This window comes from Grampus griseus (genome assembly GCF_964374135.1).
Source record: "Grampus griseus genome assembly, chromosome: 3".
NCBI lineage: Eukaryota > Metazoa > Chordata > Mammalia > Artiodactyla > Delphinidae > Grampus > Grampus griseus.
In genome coordinates this window covers 36,775,054-36,786,154 of record NC_139019.1, presented here as the reverse complement: position 1 = coordinate 36,786,154, position 11,101 = coordinate 36,775,054, and the positions used below count along the sequence as shown (strand labels likewise).

Sequence of the window (11,101 nt, the reverse complement as noted above, 5' to 3'; positions counted from 1 at the left end):
AACTCAATGAGGAAAAATAGAGGACCCAATAGATAACATATCAGAATCATATAAAAATTTGTGAAAAATTCAAATTATTGTTGTGGTCATCCTTTTACAATGCTTGGTGTCAGTTTATCTCTTGTAAAAATAAAATACAGTGTGTATGTGTGAAAAAAAATTTTTAAATTAATTAATTAATTAATTAAAATTAAAGAACAAACCTGAAATAGATCAGCCCTAACAGCCCAAAACCCAGTCTCTCATGGAACAAGGTGATGTGTTCATACTCGTCTACCTAAAGAAAATTAAATCCTATCTGGAGAAAGACCACTTCGAAAAACAAACAAAAAAAATCGAATTATTGAGGTCGCCACCACCTGCCCTCTCTTCCCGGCCCCCACCCCAGGTTCTCTCAGCCCAGCCCGGTCCAGCCCAGGAACTGGGAGGATGAACTTCATGTATAAAGGGGAGTATCCGTTAGAGAAGCGTGGCTCTGAGGGCTAGAAAATCTGAAAGAAATACCCGGACTGGGTCCCGGTGATAGTAGAAAAGGCTCCCAAAGTTCGGATAGGAGACCTGGACAAAAAGATATACCTGGTGCCTTCTGATCATACAGTTGGTCAGTTCTACTTCTTGATCGGGAAGCAAATTCATCTCTGAGCTGAGGATGCCTTGTTTTTCTTTGTCAACAATGTCATTCCACCCACCAGTGCCACTATGGGTCAGCCCTACCAGGAACACCATGAAGAAGACTTCTTTCTGTACATTGCCTACAGTGATGAAAGTGTCTACGGCCTGTGAAGTTGCTGCCCCTAAGGTGAGGTGGTCCCATTCTACAAAGAGAGAGGGGGCCCCCTTCCTTGACCTACTCCTCCTTGAGGCTCGAACACCAACTCTCTTCCTCAGGACCTGCACTTCATAATGTTTGAGACTCTCCTCCAACCCCTCTTAACAAGAGGATTACTGGGGGAGATGTCCTCTAATACCTTTCCTTTCTCCTTTCTTCCCCTTTCTCTACCACCTTTCCCATTCTGCTTTAGACTCCTTGATTGTCAATCTCTGTCACATCCAGTGATTATTTTGCTTTCTGTTCCCTTTCTAACTGCCCACGGGACACAGAACCCCAACAATCCCGTTTCACTACCTTCTTTTTGGGGGGTAAATGGAAGGGACTGAAACTGTGGGAGGAAGGTAGAAGGCACATCAATAAAGAGGAAAGCACCAAAAAAAAAAAATTCAAATTATTGAAATGAAACTGGCTTGAAACACTGAACCACTTATTCTCACTTAGCTGCATGTTGTTGAAGGTTGTCTAAGCTGGGCTTGTTTGGGTGGTTTTACTGGTCATAACTGGACTCACTCATGCTTCTGGAGGCAGCTAGGTTCAGTAGAGCGGCTCTGCCTCACATGTTTGATAGCCTCCTCATGGAACCAGAAGGCTAGCCTAAGTGTGTCCTCATGGTGTGTGTGTTCTAAAGTACAGGGCCAATTATGCTACAGTTTTACAAATTTCTCTTTGTGTCACAGTTGCTAATACCCCACTGACCAAAGGTTGACATTAAAAAGAAAAACACTGAGTAAGTCTGCTCTACCAACTATAGGCAAGCAAAGAAAGTTACATGCCAAAGAGTATGGATTTATAAATTAATTATGTGACTAAAGTAAAGAATGGACAAATAATCCACTCTACTACAAATCTCCCCTTAAAGACAGGTGACACTCCATCATAAAGAAGGTCTTCCAATTAATAACAATTAGAGATGCAAAATCTGGCCCAGTGGTGGTTAATTCCTCCATAATGTGACCCCAGAATCAAGTCCTTTTTAAATTTTCTTTCTTTCTGGAAAACTGATTTACAATTATAAAATTGATCACCAAATTATGGTTCATAATGTACACATTCACAAGTTTGATTTTATCACTTTCATGTTCTATAGAGGGGACAATAAACCACAACCAGCACTGGCCGGCCTCTGATTTTGTCAATAAAGTTTCATTGGAACACAGCCCCTCTCATTTGCTCACTTCTTGTCTATGGCTGTTTTTTTTTGGGTTTTTTTGTGGTACGTGGGCCTCTCACTGTGGTGGTCTCTCCCGTTGCAGAACACAGGCTCCGGACACGCAGGCCCAGTGGTCACAGCTCACGGGCCCAGACGTTCCGCGGCACGCGGGACCTCCCCGGACCGGGGCACGAACCCGTGTCCCCTGCATCGGCAGGAGGACTCTCAACCACTGCGCCACCAGGGAAGCCCCTCTATGGCTGTTTTTATGCTACAGCAGCAGAGTTGAGTAGCTGTGACAGAGATCATATTGCCTGCTGAAATATCTACTGAAAAGCTGAAAATGCTATCTCACCCTTTATAGAAAACTAGACATTCCTGCTTATCATATTTTATGGCACATGCACCAATTAATTTCTCTTAGATGTCACCAAAGATCTATTTCCTTTCAAAAAGAAGAAAGTTTTAATAACTAACAGAACCAGGATCTGAATGCACATCTAGCTGACTGCAAAGCCAATGCTTTTTCCAATATATTACACTGTTTCCACAGTATTTGCACTGTTTTGAAGAATACTACTTATTCTGATAAGAGATGGGAAACAGAGGGACCAATGTATCAAAATCATGATCAGAATCATGTGAAAAGCTTGTTAAACATTCAAACTCTTAAAACTAAATCTCTATGCTTGGGAGCTGGAAATCTGAATTTTAACAAATGTCATAGGTGATCCTTTTTCACACTGAAGACAAAGAATAAAGGTATTAGTGAAAGAAACAAGTTGATCGATGTTGAATTTGAGTTGATGGATTTGAGGAGAGTTGAAAAGCTTGATATCATTATGGTCTTCAAGGGGCCATGGTGAAATATGCCTGGAAGAAGATGGGGCAACCTTACTCCTGACCCAGTTCTCTGCAGTTCTTTAAGGGTTCAAGAGAGGATAGCAAGTGTTCTTGATGCTACATGTAAAGGTGCATGAAGGTTAGTGGTGGGCATGAGCTGCATTGCTGCTCAAGAGGTCATAGACGTCAAGTGAATAGATGTTCATACCAGAGAAAGATTGGTGATTTTATACCTTTGACTTGTCAAAGGGAGTCGGGGCTATCCTTTGAAGAGGGAACGGAGTCTGGAGCAAGCTGAGGAAAATATGCCCATATGTCTTCAAACATCATGTCAACAGAAAATACTAGGAGAAAATGAGACCAATCAATACCAGATGCCAGAGGCATCCCTCTCTCACTGATACCTAAGTCCCCTAGTTATCCACCTTGCCCCCAAAAGTGGGGAGTGAGTGCATAGAAGGGAAAAAGATGAGATTTCTTTGAGCCAGAACCTGCTCCCTTACTCCAAGAGTGGAGGAGGCCAGATTTGAGCCTGCAGTACATCAGGGAAGGACACAATCCTTGAACTGAACTGACATTAAATCTTTACAATGAAAAGGAATATATCCAGTTGCGAAACAAACAGAAATCTCTGCTAATAACTGGAAGTATTTTCTGAAAGACAATTCCCCATGGGTCTCTTGCATTTCTGCACTTCTTTTGAGCAGAGGCACTAACTAGCTGCCTTTGTATTGAACTATCTTTTCACAGACAGCTGTATAATGAATAGCCTTGGAAGACAGATATGTCTTCTTCTGAGCAAAAGGCCAGTATAATGAAATTACTGTCTTCCTCCAGAGCAACAGCAAGCAGGTTTACTGCCCATGATAAAAGATTTGGGTTCCATTAGCTTGGAGTCATTCTCTTGTGACACAATCTGCTGTATGTGCAAGTGTAATATGGATCTTTGTTATCTTGTGAGAATTCAGATGTGTGCAACTAGCACAAAAATGATAATCCTCTGGCCACAAACTATTGTTGAGAGTAATAACCTATCTTTTAGCTCTAATCCAGGACTCGTCTGCCTCTACCAGCATCCGTGATATGGTGGCAGGCTAATTTGTCTCATATTTTTCACAGTTCTTGATAAGGAACACTTAAGAATGTATACCAGGGAATGTGGGGAAGAGAAAACCCTTGTGCACTGTTGGTGGGAATGTAAACTGGTACAGACCTTATGGAAAACACTATGGATGTTTCTCAAAAAAAATTTTAAAAGAACTACTATATGATCCAGCAACTCCACTCTGGATATTAATTTGAAGGAAACAAAAACACCAACTCAAAAAAATATATGCACCCCCATGCTCACTGCAGCAATGTTCACAATAGCCAAGACAGGAAAACAACTAAGTTCCACTGAAAAATGAATAGGATAAAAGAAGATGTGATATATACTATATATATATATATATATATATATATATATATATATATATATATATATATATATATATATAGTGCAATATTATCCAGCCATAAAAAGTAAGGAAATCCTGCCATTTGTGACAACATGGGTGGATCTTGAAGGCATTATGCTAAGTTAAATAAGTCAGGCAGAGGACTACAAATAACATCACACTTATATGTGAAATCTAAAACAAACCAATGAACAAAAAAACTGAACTAACTCATAGATACAGAGAACAGGTTAGTGGTTGCCAAAGGCAGGAGTGGAGGGTGGGGGAAATGGGTAAAGATGGTCAAAAGGTACATACTTCCAGTTATAAAATAAATAAGTCCTGGGAGGGGTATAATGTACAGCATGGTGACTATAGTTAATAATACTGTATTGTATATTTGAAACTTGCTAAGAGAGTAAATCTTAAAAGTGTTCATCACAAGAAAAAGATTATAACTATGTGTGGTGATGGATGTTAACCACACTTATTGTGGTGATCATTTCACAATATATACAAATATCAAATCATTATGTTGTACACCTGAAACTAATATAATGCTATATGTCAGTTATGTCTCAATTAAAAAAAGGTAATAGTCTATCACAGTTCACCCTCTGGTTTCCAGTGATGTTCATGTCTTTCCTACTTGTAAAATATACTTAACTTCCCTCTCCTGTAATACCTCTTAAACCTCATTCCTTAATGGCATTATGCTCAAGGCTTAGTGTCCAGAATCTCATAACTGAAATCAGGTTCCAGTAATGTATGAGAGTTTTCGGGTGCAGCTCTCCCTTAATGAAGATCTGTGAACTAAATCTATCTATCACCCATATTCTATATTGAGGGTAAGACAGGGACAAATGAACCACAGTAGAATATCTTACTCAAAAATGAGGGCTGAGGTGATGAGAGGCACATAGCAGTCACTGATCCATAGAAATTCTGAAATCCAGCCCTTTTCCATGTTCTGGAAACAAAGGAATTATGTTCATTAGGACCAACTTCTGCTCTCTGGGAGTGGTTTTCTGCAGCTATTTGTTCCACCCTCTGGGGTACTGGCTCTGCCTTCTGAGACATCCTTCATTTTCCATAAGAAAGGCCAGCGTTAGCATGTGAATAGTTTTCTCAGCCAATATTTCTGACCTATAAAAAAGAAAAAGAGCTCAGAGATTTTTTTTTTCTTTGAATGTCTCTGTCTCTTTCAGTCCAAACTGATATAATTCCTTTAAAAGCTTCATGGGTTTCCAGATTATCAAATTATAATCCAGTCCATTAGACAAAAGCCATAATAAATCTCTTAGAAAAAGACTCTGTCTACCCTGAGTGCTATAGAATGATTCCCTTAAGTCTTTTTTTTTAATGTTTATTTTATATTGGAGTATAGTTGATTAACAATGTTGGGTTAGTTTCAGGTGTATAGCAAAGTGATTCAGTTATACATATTCATGTATCTATTCTTTTTTCCTTAAGTCTTAAGAGTGCTTTTGTTTGACATAGAGACTATAAGAGGCATAACCTTAAGATTCTTATATGTCTTTTGTATAGCTGAGAGGACTATGAAGCACCATCGTAAATATTCCAAGCCTCAAAAAGGGATCTTATAGCTTGACTTGACTTGATTATTACCCTGAAGTCACATTTTACTGTCAGCACTCTGTACTTGATATTTGCACTGAGGCCTTTCCCAACTTTGAAAACCTTTTGCCAACTGGAAATCCTGAGAGTGAAAAACAGTTTTATTTTCCAACCCAGTAAATCCTGTTGTGTAAATAATTCTTCTAAATTCTGCTCAAAAGTTGAACATTTCCTTCCTTACTTAGTACATCTCTCTTTTGAAATACTTTATCAAAGACAGCTTAAAAATGTACATTATACTTTTAACATTCTGCCTGAAAATCACCTTATCCAGACCACAGATTTATTAGGTCCTTTTCACATCTTCCAGTTTATAGCTAGTGACAGTCTCACCAATTGCTCCACCAAATATATAACACAAATCCCTCCAGCTTGCAATAGCACTCTTCTCCCTGCACTTCAAGCCCCCACCAACAGTGTCCTTACTGACCACTCCCAAAGCCACTGCCCATGATTTAGGTTATTCTTACATCAGTATCTACCTTTTTAGATATTAACTTCTATCTTGGTTACACACTGCTGCGTAACAAACAGTCCCCAAACTCAAGATCCTTAACTTAATCACATCTGCAAAATGCTTTTTCCTGTATAAGGTAACATTCACAGATTCTGGGGAACAGGATTGGGATATATTTGGGGACTATTATGTCATCCTACCACAGAGATACTAAATTATACATACTATATTAAAATTATACATACTATACTACATTATCATTTTCTCTCTCTCCCTTGCTCAATTTAAGGAGAGTGTCAAGTTTTGAACAACAAAAGGGATGGTAGCAAGAACAGAAAGCAGAAATAAACTGTGGATATTTCTGGCTTTCGTTTTCTGAAAATCTATGTCCTAAGTGAATTTAAAGCATATAAAGGAAGATCTGCAGATTAAGACAATGTGTTTTGGAGAAATATATGGATGAGAGTGTCCATAAAGGATAGGAAAACGTCCCTCAAGAATAGAGATCCCCTGAACTTGTGGAGGAGGAAAGAAAGAAGGATGGTGTTTTCTGGCCTCACCAGGAAAGCAAAAAGATTTCAGATATGAAAGGAAAATGAGTGCATGGGCAAGTCAGAAAACATTCCCTCTCTTAAGCCTGGCATAGAAGTAACAGACCTGAAGTGGTTTTGCAAACAAGGGAATAGATGACAGAATGCCAGTAAATGTCCCCCAAGGCCTTCACTCTGGAAAAAATCCTGTCGAAATACGGGAGACACCCAAGAATGATGACAATTGAATTTTTTAGATACATATAGGTAGATATAAAATGGAGTCTCAGGGTCAGAAATGAAGTTGTAGAAAATTTTAATTAAAATATTTCCTGCATGTCCAGGTTTGAGGACAAAAGTTTATCTCTGCTTTCTCTTTCTTCTTTCTTTTTCTCATGTGTATGTGTGTGTATGATAATTTTTTACATTGTTTAAACAATGTGCCAAATTATCATTACTTTCAAGGTATATATAAAAAGAAGCACTATAATTTTGGTGCATAAACTTTTCTTGAACAAAAGCATAAACATACCTTTAGAAAACAATTTATCACCCACTCATTGAGTGTTACTCTTTAATGATCATGTCAATTAGGTCATTTTTGTTTTCATTTTTATAAATAGTGATGTATTTATTGAGTCTCAGAAACAAATGTAAAATTTTTCTCACTAGACTTTAAGTATCTTAATTCCATAATTTCTTGTTAATAATATCCATCAAAGTATTACACTGACTTTTTCCAAGTTGTTACTCAGGGGAAAATATAGATATCTATAGGTTCTTAGTTTGACTTATTGCTTATCAAGACTTACAATCTTTATACAATTTCTTTTTCCTCTGACAGTAACTGAATTATGAAAAAATAGCTATGAAATTGATATCAAGAGGGGTAGCCAAGAGTCCTTTCCAGTGGGAATAATAACTTCAATTTTCAGATGGTTTCTATATAAATTTTTCCATTTGATTTTTCACAAGAACATTAGATAGCATGGCAGGAGTTTTCATGTACATTTCACTAAATTAATTCTTTCAGAAACTCGTGTGGGCTACTGTGGAAACTAGAAATAGAAGTGAGAAGGAGCTAACACATTCTAATTGTTCAGTAAATGGTAGCCATCATTGCTATTATTTGGTGCCTGTGAGAAGTGAGGGTCAAAGTGATTATGGCTTGCCCAGGTCTTCTGACTCATAGTCCAAAATTTCATCCTCAGGGCCTCACAGAGATTCTCAGCTAATTTTTCCCTTCAAAGAATGGGGATTGATTTAACAATAGAACAACAACAGGAGTAATCCCACAGATTGTATTCCACCTGCAGGACCTCAGGCTTTTAGGTTCACCAGTTAGTTCTGGACAAAAAGTGTTTGCCAAGTCCCTGATCCTCTCAACCTCCCACACTCCCAGTGTTTATCTTTAGAAGAGAAAAAAAGGAATCCCTTAGAAAAGGTCTTAGTCCTCTTCTCTCAAAGGTGGGGGAAAAACACCTTTTGAAACTACTCCTGCTGTCAAAGTTCATGCCTTGATTTGTGAAGCCTGGTCTTGCAAAAGTACTAAATCAAAGTAAAATGGATTTACATTTGTAAACTTTGTTTCCACTTAATGGGATTAGAAAGACCACTCACATTAAACAAACAAAAACATCAGTTCAGCAGCAAGACAGATAGAACAGTAAATTAACCGTACACAAGCTCTGAAACTCAGTGTGAACTTAGGCCTAGTAATTTTCTTTTAAGATAATTTGAAAAATCAAGAAAGTTCCAGAGCCTACTTATATGTTTTCATATCTACTCTTTACCTGAGCCACGTACATTGCTGGGGAAAGATAAAAGCCACAAAGAGAGTGATAGACAATGTGCAATGAAGTTGGTTGGAAAGCAGTTAATAAACAGGTTTTCTAAACCTAAACTTCTCCAGTTGTGAAGATTTAAAGTGTGAGAACTTAAACTCAGACGTAGGCAGCAACACGGCCGTTGAAAATCTTCTCAATATGCAGTGAAGAAATGCACATTTCCCAGAATATACAGCAGTAGAAAGTTTTCTTAAAACCATCTTAAGTACTCCCAAATAAATTAGCTTTGAATATTTCAGGCAATAGGAGAACCTGATAATAATTACTCTTATAACCCAGCGTCTGCTCACACATCTAACAGATTTTGCAATGTTTTAATTACATCTGTTTACATTTTTTCTCTGTCCCAAAAGAAGGCTCAGTGCTGTCTTCACTTTCTGGCCTCGGTTCCCACTGACATCAGATTTCTCCCTGTGGAAATCAAGCAATGGACACAAAATTAAAACTGCAAAGGGTATGATTTTTATCAATTTGTTTTGTCTTTGTGGCTTTGCCTACATAACATCCCAACTAAATTTGTAAATTCAGGCAACATCCTCATTTGAATTGAGGGTGAAAATGATCATGCCAGGGCTTGAGCAGTCACAGAGCAGGTGGGCGTAGGGGGGAGTACAGTTGATAAAATAGGAAAATAAGCTAATATATGGGTCCAAAGTCTCATCCAAAAAGTTCCACTAAGAGACAAAGAGTGGCAGATACTGTAGGGCAAGGTCAACAAGGAGACTGGGCAACTGGATTTGAGCACCAAGGCTCGGTGCTCAGACCCAAATCAATAGAGCTGAGCAGCAAGAAGGTATCTGGGCAGAAAGTCTTGAGGGACCAGAAAAAATGTGAGCTGATGCAGAGCAGTGTCTGTGTTGCAAAAGCTTTTTTCAAGGAATGGCTATGAAATATTAAGAAGAATTTTAAGTGTGTCTGGCATTTGAGCAAACATACTAAAGCATATACATTCAGATGTGTGTTGTCATGCATATGAATCACCAAAGTTAACCCTTAATTCGTTGAGGCTGCTGTTAACAGCTCAGTTTTGAAATTCCTATGTTAAAATTGCTTTCACAACCTGCTTAAAAACCACACAGTGAGATCAATGGTATTATTCATGGACAAGGCAAGCAGACCTTATGCTTATGCTTATGCATGTCCACTCTGCTTCCAAAATCTCACCCTGACATTTGCCATTACTTCAAGTAAAGATGAAAAGAATGAATTAGCTATTACCTATTGTGGCAATCAGACATTTTAAAATAATAATGTGAAACTCCTGACTTAGTTACATACTCAGGTCACTCTCAGTAGCCTAGTGAGAGTGGTGCAGGATTCCAGGTGTGGAATATTTCATCCTCAGTGTTAGGGAGTTAGAATGTTGCCAATAGTTACCAACATTTATATGGGACTGTGTCTCATTGATGTGACATAAGTAACCCCAGTGAATGCTAGGCTGAAAAAAAATATACTTTCCACCATCTTCTCTTGGATGTCCCAAATTCCACTGATTGGACTGCCATTGCTTCTCTATACACTCACACACTGGCAGAATTCTTTCCCAGGACTACAAGCAGAAAGCAGGTTGATGCACATAATTCTTAGCCCAATATCTATCGACTAAGTGCCAGTGAGGTGTTGCTGATCTGAGACAGGATTGCCTGTACTTCAATGCCGAATTTTGCAGCACTCTGAATAAATGATGCTTTCAAAACTTAACAGTATTCACTGAGTTCTTTCTCATTAATACTTTTTATATAATAACTTTGTTTGTAAAGATTATACCTTCTAGGATGTTGTACAACCTCACTAGACAACCTCTCCCCAACACAAACACATACACACACACACACACACACACTCTTGACTAGTTGTTTTCTTTCTATTTATTTATTTATTTATTTTGCGGTAGGCGGGACTCTCACTATGTGGCCTCTCCCGTTGCGGAGCTCAGGCTCCGAGACGCGCAGGCTCAGCGGCCATGGCTCACGGGCCCAGCCGCCCCGCGGCATGTGGGATCTTCCCGGACCGGGGCACGAACCCGTGTCCCCTGCATCGGCAGGCGGACTCTCAACCACTGCGCCACCAGGGAAGCCCTTTCTTTCTATTTTTTATAGTCTCCAAATAGACATACAAAGAGAGAGAGTCATGGTAGTAAGTCATTGGGTTATGGAGAGGGAAGAAGAATCTCAAAATGTGGTACGCATATAATAGATAGTTCCCTAATTTCCAGGTCGATGAAGATTTATTGTTGAATCAGGAAAAATAGCAAAGAGGGAAAATTTTATCTACTTTTAATTGGGCAAATAAGGTTGGAATACCTATTACAATTTTTAATACAATTTTCTTAGCTCTGTTAATGAACATTCTTTATAGATACTGG

General features: G+C 38.6%; 1 pseudogene across 1 annotated transcript; it reads left to right on the top strand.

Moving 5' to 3' along the window:
* The first annotated feature begins 429 nt into the window (after positions 1-429).
* Positions 430-799, top strand: LOC309820750 (gamma-aminobutyric acid receptor-associated protein-like; annotated as a pseudogene). Its single transcript has one exon. The product of its transcript is annotated as a gamma-aminobutyric acid receptor-associated protein-like (transcript).
* The last annotated feature ends 10,302 nt before the right edge of the window (positions 800-11,101 follow it).